Genomic DNA, 10,768 nt, shown 5'->3' with positions numbered 1-10,768 from the left:
TATCCCAAATTGGTAGCCTGACTAAGACAAATGAAATCATTTATTGCTATTTTAGTTATTAATGTTAACTTTCATATCAGACAGCACACAGCAGATATATCTATATACATATTGCATTAGTAACTTTTCTATTGCTATAATGAGACATAATGACTAAGATAACTTACAGATTCTATAATATAGAAGGAAGACTTTACTTGAAGTTTACAGTTGCCAATGGATAGGAGTCCATGATCATAATGGTGAGAATCATGGCAGGCGTGATGCTGGCGTAATGCAGAGCTCATATCCTGATCCGCAAACAGGAAGTAGAGTAGGCATTATGGGTGTCAAAAGGCTTCTGAATCCTCAAAGGTCACCCCGTAACACATCCCTTCCAACAAGGCCACACTCGCTAATTCTTCTCAAATAGTTCCATCAACTGGAGAGCCAAGTATTCAAACGTATGTGCCTATGGGTCATTATCATCCAAATATATATGTGCATGCTGTATGTATATATGTATGTATGTATGCATGTATGTATGTATCCTTAAAGCAAGACCATAACCCAGCAAATCCTGTAGCAACACGTCAAGTGTAAAGGGGCTTAGAAGGCTCTGCCCCTCCTGCTTTTCGTTCGGAAACACACATCTCTCTTTTGAGCTGGATTCACTCCCCGTATGCAGCTCGTCTTGGTAATTACCTCATTGCTTCATCATCTCCAGCATCTTGTAGCCTCCATTGCAAGCAAGGTTTCACCTTCACAGCTTTACATAATGGCCTCTGAGGGCCACCTGGCCTCTTAAGTTTGTTGCTCAGGGACTCCCTTGCCACATGCTACCTGTCTACAACAGTTCTCTGAAACCACAGATGAAGAAGCCACAACCCTTTCATTCTTGTATGGGTCCTTTCCCTAAAGTCAGCACTACAAGGATTATACTGCTAGCTTGAAATAGACTGTTATCCCTTTGAACCACATTAGCAGCAGCTTTTTTGCTGTTACCTAGGAGCAGAGTTTCCTTGGGCCTTTTTTTCTGCACAGGTTGGGGCACTTAGCTGTTATGTGAGGACATAGACCATCACTAGCAATTCAGAGATTCTGCTTGAAAATATTCTCTTAAATCAAAATGTATAGATTAATACTATATAGTTGTATTAGTTGTCAGGGCTTCCATAACAAAATTCTGCCAATGATATATCTAAAGCAATAACATTTTACTTACCCACAGTTACAGAGGGTAGATGTCTGAGCCTCATGTTAGAAGGTTTGGTTTCTTCTAAGATTTCTTTCCTTGGCTCCCCTGACATCTTCCTTCTTTTTCTGTTCTTTTAAGCAGGCTCTTGATTTGCAGGTAAGACCGGCCTAAAGCTTTCATCTTGACTCCCACCTCATCTTCCTAATTGTAATTACAGGTGTGTATCATTGCACCTTACTTATAACGTCACTTTTTGCTGGGTCCTCCATGTGCATTGTGTCCAAAATATGGCCTTTTGAGTGTGCACACTCTCAGTGTCCCTCTGTGCATCCTTATTGTTCTTTCAAGGGTACCAGTCCCATTGGGTATCAATGACCTCATTTAAACTTAATTACATCTTTAAAGTCCTTATTTTCAAATAACACAACATTCAGGGACTATACTTACGGTCTTTGAATTGGCGAGATAAAATTTATCTTATAACACATTCTTCCTGAATGATGATATGATGCTTGTGAATAAAAGGAAGATAATTTGGAACACTTGAGCATCTCATGTCTTACGCAAGTGTAATCCTACAAGGAGTCTACAGCCAATGGATGAATATGTGGCCCTGATTAGATTGCCTACCTTTAGTCTACTAAGGCTCTGTCTTCTAAAATTAATCATAGCCATAATCAGTTCTAACATGACTTTAATTTGTCCTACAAAAGTTCATGTTGCTGGAAGCTCTCTTGGTCCCCAGTGTGGTGGTTTTGAAGTGGTACGGCCTTTATACAGTGGGTCCTAATGAAAGATAATTACGTCATTGAGGGCTCTCCTTCCATGAAGGAATTGATGTGCTCCTGGAATGGCATAAATCTTTCAGAATCTAGTTAGTTTCCATGAGAATAGGTTATTATAAAAGAGTTAAGTCAGATCCCTGCCTGGTTTCTTGTGTCTTCTTCTGCCATGTGATCTCTCCTTTTGCTTGCACCCCTCTATAATGTCATGCATGATACTGCAGAAAATGCCCAGAAAGTCCTCAACAGAGACAAGCAAATACTGTCAGCATGTCATTGGACCTCTGAAACTGTGAATTAAATAAACCTCTTTTCTCTATAGTGTCCAGTTTCGGTAACTTTGATATAGTGACAGAAAACTGACTAGTATATCTAATCCTACTGTGTATGTGTACACAGGTGCTTTGTATGTGGTCTATTTCCACCATTATTATACCTAAAATTGCTATTAGATCTGGATATGGACTACTGAAGCGCATTAGATTTGGGGATAAATTAGGAAAATTAAAGAACTATTGGTGATCTGAGATAAAATGTGCAGAAAATGTGTAATCTATGGCATGAGACTGTTTCATAATTCTGGCATTTTCTTTGGAGGAAGAGACTATGCAATCATGGATTTAATCAACTGTTCCCTTAAGTGAAATCAGTTGGTCCTAAATAACAAAATGTGCATAAGATTGGGTAGAGAGAAAGGGAGAAAGTGTTACAAAAATATTGTAACTGAAAGGGAAAATCAAAATTTGTGTTTCGAGAAGAACAGTGAATGTGACGCTTCCACACACAAAACAGCTGTTTTGCAGCAATAATCTAAAATAGACATGGAGTACAGCGATCTGTAGAAATATATCATAAATGACCATTACTTTTTTATTCAAAGAATACAGAATAAGATGTTTTCTGTGAAATAAAAATGATTTCTATATGCAAAATAATTATCTTGAAACAATTCAGATAAAGCTTCAGATGGACAACTGCCATGTCCCAGGCATGTTTTTTTTTAACAATAAGGCCACTCTGATAACACAGTTGGAAAGATACCCAGGAAGTTTTCTGACTTTCACTCCCTGGCTAGAGATTTTTAGGGGAGGTTTCCCCTTTACTTTTGTGTCTTGTTAAAATGTTGACCTTAAGTGTTGGCATCTGTGGCAACTGAGACAAAACCAGAATACATAGGTGACAGTACCATGCTGAAAAGCATTCTGTCTTTCTTTAAATAAAAATGCTTTTTTTTAAAGGAACCTGAAAGTTAAAAGTAAAAGTAGTTTTCTGAGTTCGGGAAATTTCCCAACAGGTATTGTGAATTGGATTTTACAAAAGGTATTTGTGGCTAAAAGGCAATGAAAAATAAAAGAGGTCAGCCAATAGCAGATGAATTGTGCTCGAAGCTTCCTCTCTCACAGGTCTAATGGTGCATATAGAGAACAGTAGGCAGAGAGAAATTTGGACTAAAATAAGAAACTTTACAGAAAAATCAAGTGCTGGACAGACAGTTACCAAGTAAAGCCACACTGGAAGGCAGATTGAAATTGGGGCCAAACCCTGACCTGCTCCAGGGGACTGGTAACAGTTAAGGGAGTCACTCTAAATGGAAAGTTAAGAACAAATTGCTGACCTTGTCCATGTTCTAGCACAAAGACTGGAGCCTGACAAGCCTGTCTGGATTTTCAGTCAAATCCAACACAATAGTACTTTCTGAATTTTCTTGACTGCCTTGCTGGCCCCTGTTAATGTACATGCCTTGAAATCTGACTTTGCAGGTCCTCCCATCACAAAGTGATGTTTGATTCTTCAACCTTGAATAAGAATTGGCCCTGTAAAATGTTTCAGTAACTTGTACGTGGAGAAGTGATGGTGTTCTAGCTCCATCTGTAGGCATTCTGAGAACTTGCCTATTGTTAAATCCTCTTTGGGAAGTCATGAGGATAAGCCTGGGTCAGTAGAAAACATGTGGGTCAAACCTCAGTTGTCCCAGATGAGACCAACTAAGGTCAACCTAGAGCCAGTTAACTCTCTCTCTCTCTCTCTCTCTCTCTCTCTCTCTCTCTCTCTCTCTCTCTCTCTCTCTCTCTCTCTTTCTCTCTCTCTCTCCCTCTCTCTCTCTCTCTCTCTGTCTCTGTGTCTCTCTCCCTCCCTCCCTCTCTCCCCAATATGTGTAATTGTGTGCCTCTCTCTCTGTGTGTGTGAGTGTGTGTGTGTCTCTGTCTCTCTCTGTTTGTGTGTGTGTGAGTGTGTGTCTCTCTCTGTGAGTGTGTGTATGAGTGTGTGTGTGTGTTACAGATATGTACAGCAACCCTTCCTTGATTCATAGGTTAGAGGCAGCAGCCCAGTCAGCTAAGATCACAAAATGTTCCCCACCAATTTCCATACCTGCATGCAGCAATGAATGGCCATTTAATGACAGCAAGTTCTAAGATGGTTTCATAATAGTTTATAACTGCTTCTGAGTTTGCTGATTATGTGGGGTGCTGCCAAACAAAAACCTGAATTATGTGACAATCCACTGTTGCATAGCATAGTTTAATTCCGAAACTCCTTTGTAAAACTTTGTGTGGATGATGTATATAAAAGTGTATTGTTTAAGTTTCCCTCTGCTATACTTCTAAATTCCCATCTCCCTTTATAACCAATGTTTGTTTTATAAAGTTGGATACTCTAGTGCTAAGTGCATTTAGTGAATTTAGAATTGCTATATCTTCCAGTTGAATTTATTCATTGAAAATTATGTAAAAACTTTGTCTCTTTTTAGAGTTTTCATCTGGAAATCTGTCTAAGAATAACTACTTCTGTTCAGTTCTGATTTGTTTGTATAAAAATCATTTTGTATCCATTCCTCTTTCTCTCCATGTGTATCTTTATTGCCAGAGTTAGATTTTGCAGGCCATAATGAATTAACCATTTCATCCACAGTAAAAATGACTGAACTGAGTGGAGAACATTATGCTAAGTGATCTAATTCAAACAAAAATGCGGCTATCATGTTTCTTTCTTGTAGGTAGAAGTTAAGAGCTAACCAAGTCTTTGTCGGTGTAGAAAGAGATGACTAAAGTTTTCAGAATATACAAGTGAATGGAGACTGCCTTTTTTCCAAGAGTTTTATTTTTATTTTTCTCAATATATGTTTTTATTTAAATTATAAATGTGAATGTTTCACATGTCATTACCAGCTCTCTCTCCCACCCCTCCTCCCTTGTCCCTCCACCAATCCCCCAGCCCCCCCACCCAATTCCCCACATCATTCCCCAGGGAGGGTGAGACCATCCTTGGGGGGATCTCTAAAGTCTATCATTTCATCCTGGGCAGAACTTAGGCCCTTCCCCATGTGTCCAGGCTGAGAGAGCATCCCTCTGTTTGGAATGGGCTCCCAAAGCTCATTAATAAACCATGGTGAACACTGATCTACTACCCAAGGCCCCAGTGATTTCTGTGGCCTCCTCCCTGGCACTACATTCATGGAGTCTGGATCAGTCTCCTGTTGGCCTCTCAGGCATCAGTCTGGGATTCAAGAACTCCCCCCTTATCCAGTCAGCTGTCTTTGTGGGTTTCATCATCATGGTCTTGACCCCTTTGCTCATCACTCCTCCATCTCTGTCACTAGGTTCCAGGAGTTCAGTTCAGTGTTTAGCTGTGGGTATCTGGGAGACTGGTTTTGATTGGTAAACAATGCATGCATGTATTTAAATATCATACTGAATTCCATTAACATGTACATTTAATACATACTAATCAAAGGTAAAAAATTACATAAAACAGTATCTTCCGGGTGTGAGAGCAGGTAGTGACTATAAAATTAATAGCAAAGTCTAAAGTGTTATTATGGACATAGCAGCCTGTAGTGAACTGTACTAAAATGACTGGAAGAACTGTTGTTTGGGGACAGTTTAGAAGGTGGAATTTTTTTCTGATGAAATTCTCAGTTTGTCTCAGGAGATCTCCATGCAACACTTTGCAAATTTCACTTGGACGCTCCTGGCTGTGTAAGATAAAACAAGTTAAACAAGAGAGAAAGAAACAACTGGCCAGTTTACAAGCAAAATTTAGAGATGATATAAAAGATCAGAAACTTAGTAGGTTGAAAAATAAGGGGCTGGAGCGATGGCTCATCAGTTAAGAGCAGTGACTGCTCTTGCAAAATGCCATGTTTGAGCCTTAGTACCCACATGGTAGCTCACAGTGGTCTGTAACGTGAGTTACAGAGGATCTGACATCCTCTTCTGCCCTCCTTGGGCTCCTGGCACGCATGTGGTGTGCATACATAAGTGCAGACAAAGCCCTCTAACTATAAGACATTTTGGTAATGCCTCCAAAGGAATTAAGGTAGTAGGTAGACAAAAGACTTTTCAAGAAACAATGGTGCTGGCCGAAAGTCAACTGAAACGGCACCCATAAACATAATGGTAACTTCAAAGCTTTAAAATTGTTGTGACTGAAGCTTTTATTCAGTAAAGATTCATATTCATAAAGCTCATGAAAATTTTGAGTCATTCTATTAGCAAAAGTGACACCTAGACTTAGACTAAGGAGGAGTAAGAAATTGAAAATGAAAAATACATCTGGGTTCTCAACTTTCTATGAACAGAATGCAGGCTGAGAGACATGCTTTAGAAATGGCCAAAGACAATGGAAAAATATCTTTGAAGTTCTCAGACAGAAGAGCCAAGGTCCAAGAACAACAATGGACAGTGGTACCTCTTACAGTGATTAGAATTATACTGTAATCAAGGGACCTATTAGTCCCTCAATATCTTCATTCTGAATTATTTTACTATGTAAATTTTTTTCATTTTACATACCAACCCCAATTCCTCCTCTCTCTTCTCCCACTCCCCACATCCCCCCTTCCTACCTCCCACCCACACTTCAGAGGTGTAAGGTCTCCCTTGGGGAGTCAACAAAGTCTGGCATACCAAGTTGAGGCAGGACCAAGCCCCACCCCTCACCTCCCCAGGTTGAGTAAGGTATCCTACTATAGGGAATGGGCTCCAAAAACTCAGTTCATGCACCCAAGGTAAGTCCTGGTCCCACTTCCAGAGCCCTCACTAACAGATGAAGCCACATAACTGTGACCACATTCTGAGGGCCTAGTTCAGTCCCATGCAGGTTCCCCAGATGTCAGTCCATAGTCTGTGAGCTCTCACCAGCTCGGGTCATCTGTGTCTGTGGTTTTCACTATCATGATCTTGACCACGCCCCTTATTCATATGATCCCTCCTCCTTCTCTTCAGCTGAACCACAGGAGCACAGCCCAGTGCTTGGCTGTGGGTCACTGTGTCTACTTCCATCAGTTACTGGATGTGGGTTCTATGATGACAGTTCGGGGAGCCACTAATCTGATTAAAGGGGAAGGCCCGTTCACACACCCTCTCCACTATTGCTAGGAGTCTTAGTTCTGGTCATCTTTGTGGATTCCTGAGAATTTCTCTAGTAGCAGGTTTCTCCCTAACCCCATAATGGCTCCCACTACCAAGGTATCTTTCATTGCTCTCTTCCTCCATCCCTCCCCCAATCTGGCCTTCTCAGTCTCTTATGTTCCCATCCTCCACCCCCTCCGTTCTACCCCCTCCCAGTTTACCCAGGAGTTTTATCTATTTTCCCTTCCTGGGTCCCTCCATGTGTGTCCCTCGTAGGGTCCCTCTTTTTACCTAGCTTCTCTGGGAATGTGTATTGTAGCCTAGTTATCTTTTTGGTGGCAGTGCAAACTTGTACAGTCACTTTGGAAAATCAGTATGGTAGTTTCTCAGAAAATTGCAAATCAATCTACCTCAACACCCAGCAATACGTCTCTTGGGCACATACGCGAAGGATACACAATCATACCACAAGCACATTTACTTAGCTATGTTCATAGCAGCATTGTAATAACCAGAACCTGTAAACAACCTAAATGTCCCTCAACAACAACAAAAAAGAATAAACAAAATGTGGTACATTTACACAATGAACTATTACTCGGCAGTAAAAAACAATGACATCCTGAAATTCGCAGGTAAATGGATAGAACTAGAAAAAACCATTCTAAGTGAGGTAACCCAAACCCAGAAAACCATTTTGAATTAATGACCACTGACTGTTGTTTGACTTTCATTTTTTTCTGAATGTTAGAGATTTATTGTGGTCATCTTCTCCCATCTTATTCTTGTATGTCCACCACTGTTCCCTTCCCAAGAACTGCATCTAGTCTTCATATGGTGGACATACAAGAATAAGATGGGAGAAGACGACCACAATAAATCTCTAACATTCAGAAAAAAGAATGAAAGTCAAACAAGCCTAGGCTAGCATGAATGAGAAATAAGGAGCCCTGATTATCTTTCAAGCAAGTTCCCAAAGTTTGGAGGTTTATATCTCATCAAAATTTCTCTTGGTGCCTAAGATCCTGAGGGTGTATAGTTATAAGTGTTCAGGAGAGTAAAGCTTGGAGCTATACCTACCACTCACGCGTTGTAGGAAATGTTACAGCAGGAAGTACAAGCCTAAGCATGCTGGAGAGTTTGTTCTATAAGAGTAAGGGCAAGATAAAATTGATTCATGGTATTTGTCAGAAAAATGTGTTTTTGTTTTCAAGGCCTTGAGTTCTTGGCTTCATTCCATGAGAAGACCGATAACATGGACTGAAATCAAATCAGAGGCTCCAGAGAGACTGTGAGCTTAGAGAGGCTGACAGAAACTTTGGAAAATAGTTAAGGTCTAGAATTAAATGCCAGCATTATCTAGTCCCCTCCAGTGGAAGTGGGGAATGGAGTGTCTTCTACTGTGGGGCATTCACAGAGCAGAGAAACTGAGAAATTGAGGAAAGAAGTCAGTGGAATCACAGGGAGTCAGCACAATTCCTCAGAGGGGAATAAAACCTTTGCTTTAGGGGAAAGGACTACTTTAGTCTCTTTTTTCAATACACATCAAATGCTTGAGTGTTTCAAGATCAAAAATGATGCTTCTTCCAACCATTTTGTGATTAAAATATTCCAACTCCCCTGAAAACTTAAAAGTCCACTTTCAGAAAACGAGTAAAAGGATAAAAACACCCCCCCAAGTGTTGGCAAGAACACACACACACACACACACACACACACACACACACACACACACACACCAGCCTGAGAAAAAGCAGAGAACAATTGAATTGAGTAAAACAATCAACAAGTGTTGATGTTTGAGGTGGGAAGAAACCAAGACTAGCATGGATGTTTCATAGGCAAGGCTAGAACAAACATAGGTATATGAAGAGGGTTCCAGAGGACCTGGACGCTCAGATTTCATTAGGAAGTTAACTGTTATTCTAAGGTTTTTAACATTACCCTTGTGCAGATGAATCTGGCAGTAATAAACAGAATAGACAGGAGTGGTGATGGTCTGAGAAGGACTGATGAGATGTCTTAGTGGGTAAAGGCATTTGGCTCCAGGCCTAATGACCTTAAACCCAAGACTCAAGTTCACGTTGTATAAGGAAAAAAGTCCCCCCAAGTTGTCCTCTGATCTCCACACATGTGCTTGTGTTATATGTACCACCCTGGGCAATAAACAATTGTAAGAATAAAATTTGTGTGATGAGAGCCCATAAAGGAATGAAAAAGAACCAACACTGGATACATTTAAAATGAGATATTTTCTCCATTTTTATTATAAAAATTTCTGCTTGAGAGTTACAATATAAAATTATATAAATAAATAGATATACATATATCAATATAAAAGTGATACTTCAAACTTTCAAATAATTATAGAGAAAAATACCAGTGCTAAATGGTCAGTCATAAAAACTAACATACAAGTAACATTATACAAACTAAACAGGAAGTATTTAGGAATATCTATGTAAATATGTGTACATATATGCAGATTACAACAATCAAAGAAAAAAGAGGCCACGAATTTGAAGGGGAGGGAGAAACAGTATATGGAAGGGTTCGGAGTAAGATAAGGAAGGGAACAACTTCGTAATTTTATTATAACCTTTAAAAAAATTAAAAATGTCTCATGTACTTTGGCAAATATAGAAAGGAAAAAATAACAAAATTCCAAAAGTCAATGAGTAAATATTACCAAATGTAATTAATGTGAACTTTTAAACTATGAATCAAAAGGTAAACATTCTCAGAAGAAATAAAATCTCAAAATTTCCTTTTTTCCCCTAATAGGAACACTCTGAGGACAAGCCTTTATGATGTGATAAAGAAACACATCTTATCTAACGATGCACGCTGCCTTAGTTATCTATTAATAAAAGCTTAGCTTGTTGCATGGTAAGAATTGCACTGTGTGTTATTTCAAAAGGGGATATTAAAGCAAAGGTTGGAGTCTGAGAACAGAAAACATCATGCTACCAAAAGCAAAGCAGAAGGAAAAAACTTAAGACCATCATGGAACTACATGCACTAAAAATATTTAAATATGACAAACCAAAATGGTTAGAAATAGGAACTTCTGATAAAAAATAATGAAGTAGAAGAGCTTGTTTATGAGAAATTTTACACTTTAAATCATGCAAACAAAAATAGAAAACAGGACAGATAATTATGTGCTTGATTTAGTTTCGAATGATATAAAATTTTACCTCAGCAAGAATAATACACAAATAGTCTATGGGATGTTTATTTAAAAGTTTATTACACAAACGATACAAATAAATTATCCATATTTTATAATATATACAGCTAAGATATTTTCTCCATATGTGAGAAAGCATGAATAGAAATTAAAGAAATAAAAAAGGACCAGAAAACAAAACCCCAACTGAATCTTAGCCATGATGAAACAGGTATCTTTCTAAAATAATTCAGGGAGATGAGTATGTGATCCAGTTAGTGCTGGG

The sequence above is a fragment of the Mesocricetus auratus genome, unplaced genomic scaffold (assembly GCF_017639785.1).
Source record: "Mesocricetus auratus isolate SY011 unplaced genomic scaffold, BCM_Maur_2.0 Super-Scaffold_100003, whole genome shotgun sequence".
NCBI classification, from domain to species: Eukaryota; Metazoa; Chordata; class Mammalia; order Rodentia; family Cricetidae; genus Mesocricetus; species Mesocricetus auratus.
Note: the sequence above shows the minus strand (reverse complement) of the source record.